The sequence below is a fragment of the Lissotriton vulgaris genome, unplaced genomic scaffold (genome assembly GCF_964263255.1).
Source record: "Lissotriton vulgaris unplaced genomic scaffold, aLisVul1.2 SCAFFOLD_6925, whole genome shotgun sequence".
Classification (NCBI taxonomy): domain Eukaryota; kingdom Metazoa; phylum Chordata; class Amphibia; order Caudata; family Salamandridae; genus Lissotriton; species Lissotriton vulgaris.
Window position 1 is genome coordinate 36,954 of NW_028240972.1, and position 15,997 is coordinate 52,950.

At 45.3% G+C, this 15,997-nt stretch overlaps 17 non-coding genes across 17 annotated transcripts; 8 read left to right on the plus strand and 9 right to left on the minus strand.

The window, feature by feature from the left end:
* Window positions 1-700: 700 nt before the first annotated feature.
* LOC147672423 (U6 spliceosomal RNA) lies at window positions 701-807 on the minus strand. The gene has a single exon (XR_015303530.1). It is a non-coding gene; the product is annotated as a U6 spliceosomal RNA (small nuclear RNA).
* A 714-nt stretch (window positions 808-1,521) lies between these two features.
* TRNAR-ACG (transfer RNA arginine (anticodon ACG)) lies at window positions 1,522-1,594 on the plus strand. The gene has a single exon. It is a non-coding gene; the product is annotated as a tRNA-Arg (tRNA).
* A 1,010-nt stretch (window positions 1,595-2,604) lies between these two features.
* On the minus strand, window positions 2,605-2,711 carry LOC147672425 (U6 spliceosomal RNA). Its single transcript, XR_015303531.1, has one exon. It is a non-coding gene; the product is annotated as a U6 spliceosomal RNA (small nuclear RNA).
* A 714-nt stretch (window positions 2,712-3,425) lies between these two features.
* On the plus strand, window positions 3,426-3,498 carry TRNAR-ACG (transfer RNA arginine (anticodon ACG)). The gene has a single exon. It is a non-coding gene; the product is annotated as a tRNA-Arg (tRNA).
* A 1,010-nt stretch (window positions 3,499-4,508) lies between these two features.
* On the minus strand, window positions 4,509-4,615 carry LOC147672427 (U6 spliceosomal RNA). Its single transcript, XR_015303532.1, has one exon. It is a non-coding gene; the product is annotated as a U6 spliceosomal RNA (small nuclear RNA).
* A 714-nt stretch (window positions 4,616-5,329) lies between these two features.
* TRNAR-ACG (transfer RNA arginine (anticodon ACG)) lies at window positions 5,330-5,402 on the plus strand. The gene has a single exon. It is a non-coding gene; the product is annotated as a tRNA-Arg (tRNA).
* Window positions 5,403-6,412: 1,010 nt separating this feature from the next.
* On the minus strand, window positions 6,413-6,519 carry LOC147672429 (U6 spliceosomal RNA). The gene has a single exon (XR_015303533.1). It is a non-coding gene; the product is annotated as a U6 spliceosomal RNA (small nuclear RNA).
* A 714-nt stretch (window positions 6,520-7,233) lies between these two features.
* On the plus strand, window positions 7,234-7,306 carry TRNAR-ACG (transfer RNA arginine (anticodon ACG)). Its single transcript has one exon. It is a non-coding gene; the product is annotated as a tRNA-Arg (tRNA).
* A 1,010-nt stretch (window positions 7,307-8,316) lies between these two features.
* LOC147672431 (U6 spliceosomal RNA) lies at window positions 8,317-8,423 on the minus strand. Its single transcript, XR_015303534.1, has one exon. It is a non-coding gene; the product is annotated as a U6 spliceosomal RNA (small nuclear RNA).
* Window positions 8,424-9,137: 714 nt separating this feature from the next.
* Window positions 9,138-9,210, plus strand: TRNAR-ACG (transfer RNA arginine (anticodon ACG)). Its single transcript has one exon. It is a non-coding gene; the product is annotated as a tRNA-Arg (tRNA).
* Window positions 9,211-10,220: 1,010 nt separating this feature from the next.
* On the minus strand, window positions 10,221-10,327 carry LOC147672433 (U6 spliceosomal RNA). Its single transcript, XR_015303535.1, has one exon. It is a non-coding gene; the product is annotated as a U6 spliceosomal RNA (small nuclear RNA).
* A 714-nt stretch (window positions 10,328-11,041) lies between these two features.
* Window positions 11,042-11,114, plus strand: TRNAR-ACG (transfer RNA arginine (anticodon ACG)). The gene has a single exon. It is a non-coding gene; the product is annotated as a tRNA-Arg (tRNA).
* Window positions 11,115-12,124: 1,010 nt separating this feature from the next.
* LOC147672435 (U6 spliceosomal RNA) lies at window positions 12,125-12,231 on the minus strand. Its single transcript, XR_015303536.1, has one exon. It is a non-coding gene; the product is annotated as a U6 spliceosomal RNA (small nuclear RNA).
* Window positions 12,232-12,945: 714 nt separating this feature from the next.
* On the plus strand, window positions 12,946-13,018 carry TRNAR-ACG (transfer RNA arginine (anticodon ACG)). Its single transcript has one exon. It is a non-coding gene; the product is annotated as a tRNA-Arg (tRNA).
* Window positions 13,019-14,028: 1,010 nt separating this feature from the next.
* On the minus strand, window positions 14,029-14,135 carry LOC147672437 (U6 spliceosomal RNA). Its single transcript, XR_015303537.1, has one exon. It is a non-coding gene; the product is annotated as a U6 spliceosomal RNA (small nuclear RNA).
* A 185-nt stretch (window positions 14,136-14,320) lies between these two features.
* Window positions 14,321-14,427, minus strand: LOC147672438 (U6 spliceosomal RNA). Its single transcript, XR_015303538.1, has one exon. It is a non-coding gene; the product is annotated as a U6 spliceosomal RNA (small nuclear RNA).
* A 714-nt stretch (window positions 14,428-15,141) lies between these two features.
* TRNAR-ACG (transfer RNA arginine (anticodon ACG)) lies at window positions 15,142-15,214 on the plus strand. The gene has a single exon. It is a non-coding gene; the product is annotated as a tRNA-Arg (tRNA).
* Window positions 15,215-15,997: the final 783 nt, after the last annotated feature.

Consider the following 15,997-nt stretch of genomic DNA (forward strand, 5'->3'; position numbering starts at 1 on the left):
TACCCATTTACATGTGTGAGAGGAACAAACCAACTCCCTGTGGGCTGCAGGCTTACAACTGGTAGCCCCAGTAGCCAGGCAGAACCACAGGTAAGGAGAGAGAGAAAGTTGGTCCATTATTAGAGAAGGACCATAAGCATCTTGCACTGCTACCTTCTTCCCCTCTCAGCCACGATCGGCCAAGACCTCTCTATTAGGGTAGAGGGTGAACATTTCTTGGACCTCAGAAACTGAGGGATGTAGACCCAATATGTCCTCCAAGCGCCTAGAGACCTGGTGCCCAATCTGGCATGGTGTTTTTCAGCTTACCCGACCAATCCGGTTGCAAGGTGGACTTTAACAATACTGCTAAAAAGGCACTCCCAGACATCCCTGAGGCCTTCATTTGCATAGGCCCTGCCCTTCTCTTTGTCCTGATTCCCACAAATCAACACAACACTGCAGCAGTATAGATTTGGGGGTGGTGAAGAATAATGACAGTGAGGCTAAAAAAGAGAAAGAAAAGTCCCAGAAGTCCTGCAGGCTTCCTTGCTAAATGCAGCTGAACATAGAGCGCACCTTCTTTACTGCAAAGCAAATACATTAAAAATGTTGAGGAGAGACTAATTGAAAAATACATATTACGGGGACAGCACTGGGACCTGCTTTATTTTTTCAATTAGTCTTGAAAACAAAAAAGATTTCTCTCCTGAAAGCTGTTAAAAATATGGAACGCTTCACGAATTTGCGTGTCATCCTTGCGCAGGGGCCATGCTAATCTTCTCTGTATCGTTCCAATTTTAGTATATGTGCTGCCGAAGCGAGCACACTTTATTGATGAACTGACAATGTTTATAAACTCTCTAAATCTACAGTCTCTAGACATAGGGTGGCCTGGCAGAGATGCTCAGATGGCCAGTACGCATTCAAATCTGAGCCAATGGTCAAAAATGGATGAAGAGTAGCAATCCATTATTCTTCACTGCATTTGTGGTCCAAGACTAAACACACCGTAAGTATGTAGATTATACCAGGTTTGCAAAGGCTCCTGGGTCGGGCTACAGACAAGGAGCATTGTGACGTCACGCTGCCTGTGGAACAGTGATATTAAAGGTGAAACAGCTGCACAGTAGGTTAGGTGAAGGGCTCTGAGAGTGGAAAGGCAGCATGCTTGGGTCCCTGGACAAGGTGAGCTTATGATAATGTGTCTGAATGTTCACCTGTGTTGTAATATTAAACCCCTTATTGTTGTAAACGCCTACTTACTAAGGAGTTCTCAAGCTCAGCCCCACACAGACCTGGAACTGATTATGTTAATGCAAACTATTTAAGAAACTGAGCCTGATCTAAAAGATTTCCTTGGATCTAGGACCATTTCGCCTAGCTTTTAGGTGCTTCCTTCTCCTAAAGTCCTTTGTAAAACTTGGGAAAACCTCACAGAACAGACTTCCAGGAGGTCAGATGGGTTCCCTTGTGCCTTCACACACACATACACACACTTTCTAGCCCACTTAAGGACAAAAGGATGCGTAAGTCTACATAGGGCCAGTGGCGCAATGGATAACGCGTCTGACTACGGATCAGAAGATTGTAGGTTCGACTCCTATCTGGCTCGGAAGGGTTGTAGGTCCCTGTTTGATTATATTCCTGTGGAATTTTTATTTACCTCAGACTTGTTGTAGGTTCAATATTCTCCAGCAGGACTCATCCAGCAGTTGTTCCACGGTAGAGCGCAAGTAATAGGACCACAGCTAGTTAAACGTTTCCCATTTGCTGCTGGACTCTATGTGATGGCCGTCACGTGGTGTGCTGCTTTTGTATTTCAACATGGGTCCCTGATACTCTTAATTGCGAAAAAGCTTGTTGACAAAAGTGTGTGTGCGCGAGGGTCTGTGGACGTAGGCAGGTGTGTGCACTTGAATGCTTACCCATTTACATGTGTGAGAGGAACAAACCAACTCCCTGTGGGCTGCAGGCTTACAACTGGTAGCCCCAGTAGCCAGGCAGAACCACAGGTAAGGAGAGAGAGAAAGTTGGTCCATTATTAGAGAAGGACCATAAGCATCTTGCACTGCTACCTTCTTCCCCTCTCAGCCACGATCGGCCAAGACCTCTCTATTAGGGTAGAGGGTGAACATTTCTTGGACCTCAGAAACTGAGGGATGTAGACCCAATATGTCCTCCAAGCGCCTAGAGACCTGGTGCCCAATCTGGCATGGTGTTTTTCAGCTTACCCGACCAATCCGGTTGCAAGGTGGACTTTAACAATACTGCTAAAAAGGCACTCCCAGACATCCCTGAGGCCTTCATTTGCATAGGCCCTGCCCTTCTCTTTGTCCTGATTCCCACAAATCAACACAACACTGCAGCAGTATAGATTTGGGGGTGGTGAAGAATAATGACAGTGAGGCTAAAAAAGAGAAAGAAAAGTCCCAGAAGTCCTGCAGGCTTCCTTGCTAAATGCAGCTGAACATAGAGCGCACCTTCTTTACTGCAAAGCAAATACATTAAAAATGTTGAGGAGAGACTAATTGAAAAATACATATTACGGGGACAGCACTGGGACCTGCTTTATTTTTTCAATTAGTCTTGAAAACAAAAAAGATTTCTCTCCTGAAAGCTGTTAAAAATATGGAACGCTTCACGAATTTGCGTGTCATCCTTGCGCAGGGGCCATGCTAATCTTCTCTGTATCGTTCCAATTTTAGTATATGTGCTGCCGAAGCGAGCACACTTTATTGATGAACTGACAATGTTTATAAACTCTCTAAATCTACAGTCTCTAGACATAGGGTGGCCTGGCAGAGATGCTCAGATGCCCAGTACGCATTCAAATCTGAGCCAATGGTCAAAAATGTATGAAGAGTAGCAATCCATTATTCTTCACTGCATTTGTGGTCCAAGACTAAACACACCGTAAGTATGTAGATTATACCAGGTTTGCAAAGGCTCCTGGGTCGGGCTACAGACAAGGAGCATTGTGACGTCACGCTGCCTGTGGAACAGTGATATTAAAGGTGAAACAGCTGCACAGTAGGTTAGGTGAAGGGCTCTGAGAGTGGAAAGGCAGCATGCTTGGGTCCCTGGACAAGGTGAGCTTATGATAATGTGTCTGAATGTTCACCTGTGTTGTAATATTAAACCCCTTATTGTTGTAAACGCCTACTTACTAAGGAGTTCTCAAGCTCAGCCCCACACAGACCTGGAACTGATTATGTTAATGCAAACTATTTAAGAAACTGAGCCTGATCTAAAAGATTTCCTTGGATCTAGGACCATTTCGCCTAGCTTTTAGGTGCTTCCTTCTCCTAAAGTCCTTTGTAAAACTTGGGAAAACCTCACAGAACAGACTTCCAGGAGGTCAGATGGGTTCCCTTGTGCCTTCACACACACATACACACACTTTCTAGCCCACTTAAGGACAAAAGGATGCGTAAGTCTACATAGGGCCAGTGGCGCAATGGATAACGCGTCTGACTACGGATCAGAAGATTGTAGGTTCGACTCCTATCTGGCTCGGAAGGGTTGTAGGTCCCTGTTTGATTATATTCCTGTGGAATTTTTATTTACCTCAGACTTGTTGTAGGTTCAATATTCTCCAGCAGGACTCATCCAGCAGTTGTTCCACGGTAGAGCGCAAGTAATAGGACCACAGCTAGTTAAACGTTTCCCATTTGCTGCTGGACTCTATGTGATGGCCGTCACGTGGTGTGCTGCTTTTGTATTTCAACATGGGTCCCTGATACTCTTAATTGCGAAAAAGCTTGTTGACAAAAGTGTGTGTGCGCGAGGGTCTGTGGACGTAGGCAGGTGTGTGCACTTGAATGCTTACCCATTTACATGTGTGAGAGGAACAAACCAACTCCCTGTGGGCTGCAGGCTTACAACTGGTAGCCCCAGTAGCCAGGCAGAACCACAGGTAAGGAGAGAGAGAAAGTTGGTCCATTATTAGAGAAGGACCATAAGCATCTTGCACTGCTACCTTCTTCCCCTCTCAGCCACGATCGGCCAAGACCTCTCTATTAGGGTAGAGGGTGAACATTTCTTGGACCTCAGAAACTGAGGGATGTAGACCCAATATGTCCTCCAAGCGCCTAGAGACCTGGTGCCCAATCTGGCATGGTGTTTTTCAGCTTACCCGACCAATCCGGTTGCAAGGTGGACTTTAACAATACTGCTAAAAAGGCACTCCCAGACATCCCTGAGGCCTTCATTTGCATAGGCCCTGCCCTTCTCTTTGTCCTGATTCCCACAAATCAACACAACACTGCAGCAGTATAGATTTGGGGGTGGTGAAGAATAATGACAGTGAGGCTAAAAAAGAGAAAGAAAAGTCCCAGAAGTCCTGCAGGCTTCCTTGCTAAATGCAGCTGAACATAGAGCGCACCTTCTTTACTGCAAAGCAAATACATTAAAAATGTTGAGGAGAGACTAATTGAAAAATACATATTACGGGGACAGCACTGGGACCTGCTTTATTTTTTCAATTAGTCTTGAAAACAAAAAAGATTTCTCTCCTGAAAGCTGTTAAAAATATGGAACGCTTCACGAATTTGCGTGTCATCCTTGCGCAGGGGCCATGCTAATCTTCTCTGTATCGTTCCAATTTTAGTATATGTGCTGCCGAAGCGAGCACACTTTATTGATGAACTGACAATGTTTATAAACTCTCTAAATCTACAGTCTCTAGACATAGGGTGGCCTGGCAGAGATGCTCAGATGCCCAGTACGCATTCAAATCTGAGCCAATGGTCAAAAATGTATGAAGAGTAGCAATCCATTATTCTTCACTGCATTTGTGGTCCAAGACTAAACACACCGTAAGTATGTAGATTATACCAGGTTTGCAAAGGCTCCTGGGTCGGGCTACAGACAAGGAGCATTGTGACGTCACGCTGCCTGTGGAACAGTGATATTAAAGGTGAAACAGCTGCACAGTAGGTTAGGTGAAGGGCTCTGAGAGTGGAAAGGCAGCATGCTTGGGTCCCTGGACAAGGTGAGCTTATGATAATGTGTCTGAATGTTCACCTGTGTTGTAATATTAAACCCCTTATTGTTGTAAACGCCTACTTACTAAGGAGTTCTCAAGCTCAGCCCCACACAGACCTGGAACTGATTATGTTAATGCAAACTATTTAAGAAACTGAGCCTGATCTAAAAGATTTCCTTGGATCTAGGACCATTTCGCCTAGCTTTTAGGTGCTTCCTTCTCCTAAAGTCCTTTGTAAAACTTGGGAAAACCTCACAGAACAGACTTCCAGGAGGTCAGATGGGTTCCCTTGTGCCTTCACACACACATACACACACTTTCTAGCCCACTTAAGGACAAAAGGATGCGTAAGTCTACATAGGGCCAGTGGCGCAATGGATAACGCGTCTGACTACGGATCAGAAGATTGTAGGTTCGACTCCTATCTGGCTCGGAAGGGTTGTAGGTCCCTGTTTGATTATATTCCTGTGGAATTTTTATTTACCTCAGACTTGTTGTAGGTTCAATATTCTCCAGCAGGACTCATCCAGCAGTTGTTCCACGGTAGAGCGCAAGTAATAGGACCACAGCTAGTTAAACGTTTCCCATTTGCTGCTGGACTCTATGTGATGGCCGTCACGTGGTGTGCTGCTTTTGTATTTCAACATGGGTCCCTGATACTCTTAATTGCGAAAAAGCTTGTTGACAAAAGTGTGTGTGCGCGAGGGTCTGTGGACGTAGGCAGGTGTGTGCACTTGAATGCTTACCCATTTACATGTGTGAGAGGAACAAACCAACTCCCTGTGGGCTGCAGGCTTACAACTGGTAGCCCCAGTAGCCAGGCAGAACCACAGGTAAGGAGAGAGAGAAAGTTGGTCCATTATTAGAGAAGGACCATAAGCATCTTGCACTGCTACCTTCTTCCCCTCTCAGCCACGATCGGCCAAGACCTCTCTATTAGGGTAGAGGGTGAACATTTCTTGGACCTCAGAAACTGAGGGATGTAGACCCAATATGTCCTCCAAGCGCCTAGAGACCTGGTGCCCAATCTGGCATGGTGTTTTTCAGCTTACCCGACCAATCCGGTTGCAAGGTGGACTTTAACAATACTGCTAAAAAGGCACTCCCAGACATCCCTGAGGCCTTCATTTGCATAGGCCCTGCCCTTCTCTTTGTCCTGATTCCCACAAATCAACACAACACTGCAGCAGTATAGATTTGGGGGTGGTGAAGAATAATGACAGTGAGGCTAAAAAAGAGAAAGAAAAGTCCCAGAAGTCCTGCAGGCTTCCTTGCTAAATGCAGCTGAACATAGAGCGCACCTTCTTTACTGCAAAGCAAATACATTAAAAATGTTGAGGAGAGACTAATTGAAAAATACATATTACGGGGACAGCACTGGGACCTGCTTTATTTTTTCAATTAGTCTTGAAAACAAAAAAGATTTCTCTCCTGAAAGCTGTTAAAAATATGGAACGCTTCACGAATTTGCGTGTCATCCTTGCGCAGGGGCCATGCTAATCTTCTCTGTATCGTTCCAATTTTAGTATATGTGCTGCCGAAGCGAGCACACTTTATTGATGAACTGACAATGTTTATAAACTCTCTAAATCTACAGTCTCTAGACATAGGGTGGCCTGGCAGAGATGCTCAGATGGCCAGTACGCATTCAAATCTGAGCCAATGGTCAAAAATGTATGAAGAGTAGCAATCCATTATTCTTCACTGCATTTGTGGTCCAAGACTAAACACACCGTAAGTATGTAGATTATACCAGGTTTGCAAAGGCTCCTGGGTCGGGCTACAGACAAGGAGCATTGTGACGTCACGCTGCCTGTGGAACAGTGATATTAAAGGTGAAACAGCTGCACAGTAGGTTAGGTGAAGGGCTCTGAGAGTGGAAAGGCAGCATGCTTGGGTCCCTGGACAAGGTGAGCTTATGATAATGTGTCTGAATGTTCACCTGTGTTGTAATATTAAACCCCTTATTGTTGTAAACGCCTACTTACTAAGGAGTTCTCAAGCTCAGCCCCACACAGACCTGGAACTGATTATGTTAATGCAAACTATTTAAGAAACTGAGCCTGATCTAAAAGATTTCCTTGGATCTAGGACCATTTCGCCTAGCTTTTAGGTGCTTCCTTCTCCTAAAGTCCTTTGTAAAACTTGGGAAAACCTCACAGAACAGACTTCCAGGAGGTCAGATGGGTTCCCTTGTGCCTTCACACACACATACACACACTTTCTAGCCCACTTAAGGACAAAAGGATGCGTAAGTCTACATAGGGCCAGTGGCGCAATGGATAACGCGTCTGACTACGGATCAGAAGATTGTAGGTTCGACTCCTATCTGGCTCGGAAGGGTTGTAGGTCCCTGTTTGATTATATTCCTGTGGAATTTTTATTTACCTCAGACTTGTTGTAGGTTCAATATTCTCCAGCAGGACTCATCCAGCAGTTGTTCCACGGTAGAGCGCAAGTAATAGGACCACAGCTAGTTAAACGTTTCCCATTTGCTGCTGGACTCTATGTGATGGCCGTCACGTGGTGTGCTGCTTTTGTATTTCAACATGGGTCCCTGATACTCTTAATTGCGAAAAAGCTTGTTGACAAAAGTGTGTGTGCGCGAGGGTCTGTGGACGTAGGCAGGTGTGTGCACTTGAATGCTTACCCATTTACATGTGTGAGAGGAACAAACCAACTCCCTGTGGGCTGCAGGCTTACAACTGGTAGCCCCAGTAGCCAGGCAGAACCACAGGTAAGGAGAGAGAGAAAGTTGGTCCATTATTAGAGAAGGACCATAAGCATCTTGCACTGCTACCTTCTTCCCCTCTCAGCCACGATCGGCCAAGACCTCTCTATTAGGGTAGAGGGTGAACATTTCTTGGACCTCAGAAACTGAGGGATGTAGACCCAATATGTCCTCCAAGCGCCTAGAGACCTGGTGCCCAATCTGGCATGGTGTTTTTCAGCTTACCCGACCAATCCGGTTGCAAGGTGGACTTTAACAATACTGCTAAAAAGGCACTCCCAGACATCCCTGAGGCCTTCATTTGCATAGGCCCTGCCCTTCTCTTTGTCCTGATTCCCACAAATCAACACAACACTGCAGCAGTATAGATTTGGGGGTGGTGAAGAATAATGACAGTGAGGCTAAAAAAGAGAAAGAAAAGTCCCAGAAGTCCTGCAGGCTTCCTTGCTAAATGCAGCTGAACATAGAGCGCACCTTCTTTACTGCAAAGCAAATACATTAAAAATGTTGAGGAGAGACTAATTGAAAAATACATATTACGGGGACAGCACTGGGACCTGCTTTATTTTTTCAATTAGTCTTGAAAACAAAAAAGATTTCTCTCCTGAAAGCTGTTAAAAATATGGAACGCTTCACGAATTTGCGTGTCATCCTTGCGCAGGGGCCATGCTAATCTTCTCTGTATCGTTCCAATTTTAGTATATGTGCTGCCGAAGCGAGCACACTTTATTGATGAACTGACAATGTTTATAAACTCTCTAAATCTACAGTCTCTAGACATAGGGTGGCCTGGCAGAGATGCTCAGATGGCCAGTACGCATTCAAATCTGAGCCAATGGTCAAAAATGGATGAAGAGTAGCAATCCATTATTCTTCACTGCATTTGTGGTCCAAGACTAAACACACCGTAAGTATGTAGATTATACCAGGTTTGCAAAGGCTCCTGGGTCGGGCTACAGACAAGGAGCATTGTGACGTCACGCTGCCTGTGGAACAGTGATATTAAAGGTGAAACAGCTGCACAGTAGGTTAGGTGAAGGGCTCTGAGAGTGGAAAGGCAGCATGCTTGGGTCCCTGGACAAGGTGAGCTTATGATAATGTGTCTGAATGTTCACCTGTGTTGTAATATTAAACCCCTTATTGTTGTAAACGCCTACTTACTAAGGAGTTCTCAAGCTCAGCCCCACACAGACCTGGAACTGATTATGTTAATGCAAACTATTTAAGAAACTGAGCCTGATCTAAAAGATTTCCTTGGATCTAGGACCATTTCGCCTAGCTTTTAGGTGCTTCCTTCTCCTAAAGTCCTTTGTAAAACTTGGGAAAACCTCACAGAACAGACTTCCAGGAGGTCAGATGGGTTCCCTTGTGCCTTCACACACACATACACACACTTTCTAGCCCACTTAAGGACAAAAGGATGCGTAAGTCTACATAGGGCCAGTGGCGCAATGGATAACGCGTCTGACTACGGATCAGAAGATTGTAGGTTCGACTCCTATCTGGCTCGGAAGGGTTGTAGGTCCCTGTTTGATTATATTCCTGTGGAATTTTTATTTACCTCAGACTTGTTGTAGGTTCAATATTCTCCAGCAGGACTCATCCAGCAGTTGTTCCACGGTAGAGCGCAAGTAATAGGACCACAGCTAGTTAAACGTTTCCCATTTGCTGCTGGACTCTATGTGATGGCCGTCACGTGGTGTGCTGCTTTTGTATTTCAACATGGGTCCCTGATACTCTTAATTGCGAAAAAGCTTGTTGACAAAAGTGTGTGTGCGCGAGGGTCTGTGGACGTAGGCAGGTGTGTGCACTTGAATGCTTACCCATTTACATGTGTGAGAGGAACAAACCAACTCCCTGTGGGCTGCAGGCTTACAACTGGTAGCCCCAGTAGCCAGGCAGAACCACAGGTAAGGAGAGAGAGAAAGTTGGTCCATTATTAGAGAAGGACCATAAGCATCTTGCACTGCTACCTTCTTCCCCTCTCAGCCACGATCGGCCAAGACCTCTCTATTAGGGTAGAGGGTGAACATTTCTTGGACCTCAGAAACTGAGGGATGTAGACCCAATATGTCCTCCAAGCGCCTAGAGACCTGGTGCCCAATCTGGCATGGTGTTTTTCAGCTTACCCGACCAATCCGGTTGCAAGGTGGACTTTAACAATACTGCTAAAAAGGCACTCCCAGACATCCCTGAGGCCTTCATTTGCATAGGCCCTGCCCTTCTCTTTGTCCTGATTCCCACAAATCAACACAACACTGCAGCAGTATAGATTTGGGGGTGGTGAAGAATAATGACAGTGAGGCTAAAAAAGAGAAAGAAAAGTCCCAGAAGTCCTGCAGGCTTCCTTGCTAAATGCAGCTGAACATAGAGCGCACCTTCTTTACTGCAAAGCAAATACATTAAAAATGTTGAGGAGAGACTAATTGAAAACTACATATTACGGGGACAGCACTGGGACCTGCTTTATTTTTTCAATTAGTCTTGAAAACAAAAAAGATTTCTCTCCTGAAAGCTGTTAAAAATATGGAACGCTTCACGAATTTGCGTGTCATCCTTGCGCAGGGGCCATGCTAATCTTCTCTGTATCGTTCCAATTTTAGTATATGTGCTGCCGAAGCGAGCACACTTTATTGATGAACTGACAATGTTTATAAACTCTCTAAATCTACAGTCTCTAGACATAGGGTGGCCTGGCAGAGATGCTCAGATGGCCAGTACGCATTCAAATCTGAGCCAATGGTCAAAAATGGATGAAGAGTAGCAATCCATTATTCTTCACTGCATTTGTGGTCCAAGACTAAACACACCGTAAGTATGTAGATTATACCAGGTTTGCAAAGGCTCCTGGGTCGGGCTACAGACAAGGAGCATTGTGACGTCACGCTGCCTGTGGAACAGTGATATTAAAGGTGAAACAGCTGCACAGTAGGTTAGGTGAAGGGCTCTGAGAGTGGAAAGGCAGCATGCTTGGGTCCCTGGACAAGGTGAGCTTATGATAATGTGTCTGAATGTTCACCTGTGTTGTAATATTAAACCCCTTATTGTTGTAAACGCCTACTTACTAAGGAGTTCTCAAGCTCAGCCCCACACAGACCTGGAACTGATTATGTTAATGCAAACTATTTAAGAAACTGAGCCTGATCTAAAAGATTTCCTTGGATCTAGGACCATTTCGCCTAGCTTTTAGGTGCTTCCTTCTCCTAAAGTCCTTTGTAAAACTTGGGAAAACCTCACAGAACAGACTTCCAGGAGGTCAGATGGGTTCCCTTGTGCCTTCACACACACATACACACACTTTCTAGCCCACTTAAGGACAAAAGGATGCGTAAGTCTACATAGGGCCAGTGGCGCAATGGATAACGCGTCTGACTACGGATCAGAAGATTGTAGGTTCGACTCCTATCTGGCTCGGAAGGGTTGTAGGTCCCTGTTTGATTATATTCCTGTGGAATTTTTATTTACCTCAGACTTGTTGTAGGTTCAATATTCTCCAGCAGGACTCATCCAGCAGTTGTTCCACGGTAGAGCGCAAGTAATAGGACCACAGCTAGTTAAACGTTTCCCATTTGCTGCTGGACTCTATGTGATGGCCGTCACGTGGTGTGCTGCTTTTGTATTTCAACATGGGTCCCTGATACTCTTAATTGCGAAAAAGCTTGTTGACAAAAGTGTGTGTGCGCGAGGGTCTGTGGACGTAGGCAGGTGTGTGCACTTGAATGCTTACCCATTTACATGTGTGAGAGGAACAAACCAACTCCCTGTGGGCTGCAGGCTTACAACTGGTAGCCCCAGTAGCCAGGCAGAACCACAGGTAAGGAGAGAGAGAAAGTTGGTCCATTATTAGAGAAGGACCATAAGCATCTTGCACTGCTACCTTCTTCCCCTCTCAGCCACGATCGGCCAAGACCTCTCTATTAGGGTAGAGGGTGAACATTTCTTGGACCTCAGAAACTGAGGGATGTAGACCCAATATGTCCTCCAAGCGCCTAGAGACCTGGTGCCCAATCTGGCATGGTGTTTTTCAGCTTACCCGACCAATCCGGTTGCAAGGTGGACTTTAACAATACTGCTAAAAAGGCACTCCCAGACATCCCTGAGGCCTTCATTTGCATAGGCCCTGCCCTTCTCTTTGTCCTGATTCCCACAAATCAACACAACACTGCAGCAGTATAGATTTGGGGGTGGTGAAGAATAATGACAGTGAGGCTAAAAAAGAGAAAGAAAAGTCCCAGAAGTCCTGCAGGCTTCCTTGCTAAATGCAGCTGAACATAGAGCGCACCTTCTTTACTGCAAAGCAAATACATTAAAAATGTTGAGGAGAGACTAATTGAAAACTACATATTACGGGGACAGCACTGGGACCTGCTTTATTTTTTCAATTAGTCTTGAAAACAAAAAAGATTTCTCTCCTGAAAGCTGTTAAAAATATGGAACGCTTCACGAATTTGCGTGTCATCCTTGCGCAGGGGCCATGCTAATCTTCTCTGTATCGTTCCAATTTTAGTATATGTGCTGCCGAAGCGAGCACACTTTATTGATGAACTGACAATGTTTATAAACTCTCTAAATCTACAGTCTCTAGACATAGGGTGGCCTGGCAGAGATGCTCAGATGCCCAGTACGCATTCAAATCTGAGCCAATGGTCAAAAATGTATGAAGAGTAGCAATCCATTATTCTTCACTGCATTTGTGGTCCAAGACTAAACACACCGTAAGTATGTAGATTATACCAGGTTTGCAAAGGCTCCTGGGTCGGGCTACAGACAAGGAGCATTGTGACGTCACGCTGCCTGTGGAACAGTGATATTAAAGGTGAAACAGCTGCACAGTAGGTTAGGTGAAGGGCTCTGAGAGTGGAAAGGCAGCATGCTTGGGTCCCTGGACAAGGTGAGCTTATGATAATGTGTCTGAATGTTCACCTGTGTTGTAATATTAAACCCCTTATTGTTGTAAACGCCTACTTACTAAGGAGTTCTCAAGCTCAGCCCCACACAGACCTGGAACTGATTATGTTAATGCAAACTATTTAAGAAACTGAGCCTGATCTAAAAGATTTCCTTGGATCTAGGACCATTTCGCCTAGCTTTTAGGTGCTTCCTTCTCCTAAAGTCCTTTGTAAAACTTGGGAAAACCTCACAGAACAGACTTCCAGGAGGTCAGATGGGTTCCCTTGTGCCTTCACACACACATACACACACTTTCTAGCCCACTTAAGGACAAAAGGATGCGTAAGTCTACATAGGGCCAGTGGCGCAATGGATAACGCGTCTGACTACGGATCAGAAGATTGTAGGTTCGACTCCTATCTGGCTCGGAAGGGTTGTAGGTCCCTGTTTGATTATATTCCTGTGGAATTTTTATTTACCTCAGACTTGTTGTAGGTTCAATATTCTCCAGCAGGACTCATCCAGCAGTTGTTCCACGGTAGAGCGCAAGTAATAGGACCACAGCTAGTTAAACGTTTCCCATTTGCTGCTGGACTCTATGTGATGGCCGTCACGTGGTGTGCTGCTTTTGTATTTCAACATGGGTCCCTGATACTCTTAATTGCGAAAAAGCTTGTTGACAAAAGTGTGTGTGCGCGAGGGTCTGTGGACGTAGGCAGGTGTGTGCACTTGAATGCTTACCCATTTACATGTGTGAGAGGAACAAACCAACTCCCTGTGGGCTGCAGGCTTACAACTGGTAGCCCCAGTAGCCAGGCAGAACCACAGGTAAGGAGAGAGAGAAAGTTGGTCCATTATTAGAGAAGGACCATAAGCATCTTGCACTGCTACCTTCTTCCCCTCTCAGCCACGATCGGCCAAGACCTCTCTATTAGGGTAGAGGGTGAACATTTCTTGGACCTCAGAAACTGAGGGATGTAGACCCAATATGTCCTCCAAGCGCCTAGAGACCTGGTGCCCAATCTGGCATGGTGTTTTTCAGCTTACCCGACCAATCCGGTTGCAAGGTGGACTTTAACAATACTGCTAAAAAGGCACTCCCAGACATCCCTGAGGCCTTCATTTGCATAGGCCCTGCCCTTCTCTTTGTCCTGATTCCCACAAATCAACACAACACTGCAGCAGTATAGATTTGGGGGTGGTGAAGAATAATGACAGTGAGGCTAAAAAAGAGAAAGAAAAGTCCCAGAAGTCCTGCAGGCTTCCTTGCTAAATGCAGCTGAACATAGAGCGCACCTTCTTTACTGCAAAGCAAATACATTAAAAATGTTGAGGAGAGACTAATTGAAAAATACATATTACGGGGACAGCACTGGGACCTGCTTTATTTTTTCAATTAGTCTTGAAAACAAAAAAGATTTCTCTCCTGAAAGCTGTTAAAAATATGGAACGCTTCACGAATTTGCGTGTCATCCTTGCGCAGGGGCCATGCTAATCTTCTCTGTATCGTTCCAATTTTAGTATATGTGCTGCCGAAGCGAGCACACTTTATTGATGAACTGACAATGTTTATAAACTCTCTAAATCTACAGTCTCTAGACATAGGGTGGCCTGGCAAATGTTGAGGAGAGACTAATTGAAAAATACATATTACGGGGACAGCACTGGGACCTGCTTTATTTTTTCAATTAGTCTTGAAAACAAAAAAGATTTCTCTCCTGAAAGCTGTTAAAAATATGGAACGCTTCACGAATTTGCGTGTCATCCTTGCGCAGGGGCCATGCTAATCTTCTCTGTATCGTTCCAATTTTAGTATATGTGCTGCCGAAGCGAGCACACTTTATTGATGAACTGACAATGTTTATAAACTCTCTAAATCTACAGTCTCTAGACATAGGGTGGCCTGGCAGAGATGCTCAGATGCCCAGTACGCATTCAAATCTGAGCCAATGGTCAAAAATGTATGAAGAGTAGCAATCCATTATTCTTCACTGCATTTGTGGTCCAAGACTAAACACACCGTAAGTATGTAGATTATACCAGGTTTGCAAAGGCTCCTGGGTCGGGCTACAGACAAGGAGCATTGTGACGTCACGCTGCCTGTGGAACAGTGATATTAAAGGTGAAACAGCTGCACAGTAGGTTAGGTGAAGGGCTCTGAGAGTGGAAAGGCAGCATGCTTGGGTCCCTGGACAAGGTGAGCTTATGATAATGTGTCTGAATGTTCACCTGTGTTGTAATATTAAACCCCTTATTGTTGTAAACGCCTACTTACTAAGGAGTTCTCAAGCTCAGCCCCACACAGACCTGGAACTGATTATGTTAATGCAAACTATTTAAGAAACTGAGCCTGATCTAAAAGATTTCCTTGGATCTAGGACCATTTCGCCTAGCTTTTAGGTGCTTCCTTCTCCTAAAGTCCTTTGTAAAACTTGGGAAAACCTCACAGAACAGACTTCCAGGAGGTCAGATGGGTTCCCTTGTGCCTTCACACACACATACACACACTTTCTAGCCCACTTAAGGACAAAAGGATGCGTAAGTCTACATAGGGCCAGTGGCGCAATGGATAACGCGTCTGACTACGGATCAGAAGATTGTAGGTTCGACTCCTATCTGGCTCGGAAGGGTTGTAGGTCCCTGTTTGATTATATTCCTGTGGAATTTTTATTTACCTCAGACTTGTTGTAGGTTCAATATTCTCCAGCAGGACTCATCCAGCAGTTGTTCCACGGTAGAGCGCAAGTAATAGGACCACAGCTAGTTAAACGTTTCCCATTTGCTGCTGGACTCTATGTGATGGCCGTCACGTGGTGTGCTGCTTTTGTATTTCAACATGGGTCCCTGATACTCTTAATTGCGAAAAAGCTTGTTGACAAAAGTGTGTGTGCGCGAGGGTCTGTGGACGTAGGCAGGTGTGTGCACTTGAATGCTTACCCATTTACATGTGTGAGAGGAACAAACCAACTCCCTGTGGGCTGCAGGCTTACAACTGGTAGCCCCAGTAGCCAGGCAGAACCACAGGTAAGGAGAGAGAGAAAGTTGGTCCATTATTAGAGAAGGACCATAAGCATCTTGCACTGCTACCTTCTTCCCCTCTCAGCCACGATCGGCCAAGACCTCTCTATTAGGGTAGAGGGTGAACATTTCTTGGACCTCAGAAACTGAGGGATGTAGACCCAATATGTCCTCCAAGCGCCTAGAGACCTGGTGCCCAATCTGGCATGGTGTTTTTTCAGCTTACCCGACCAATCCGGTTGCAAGGTGGACTTTAACAATACTGCTAAAAAGGCACTCCCAGACATCCCTGAGGCCTTCATTTGCATAGGCCCTGCCCTTCTCTTTGTCCTGATTCCCACAAATCAACACAACACTGCAGCAGTATAGATTTGGGGGTGGTGAAGAAT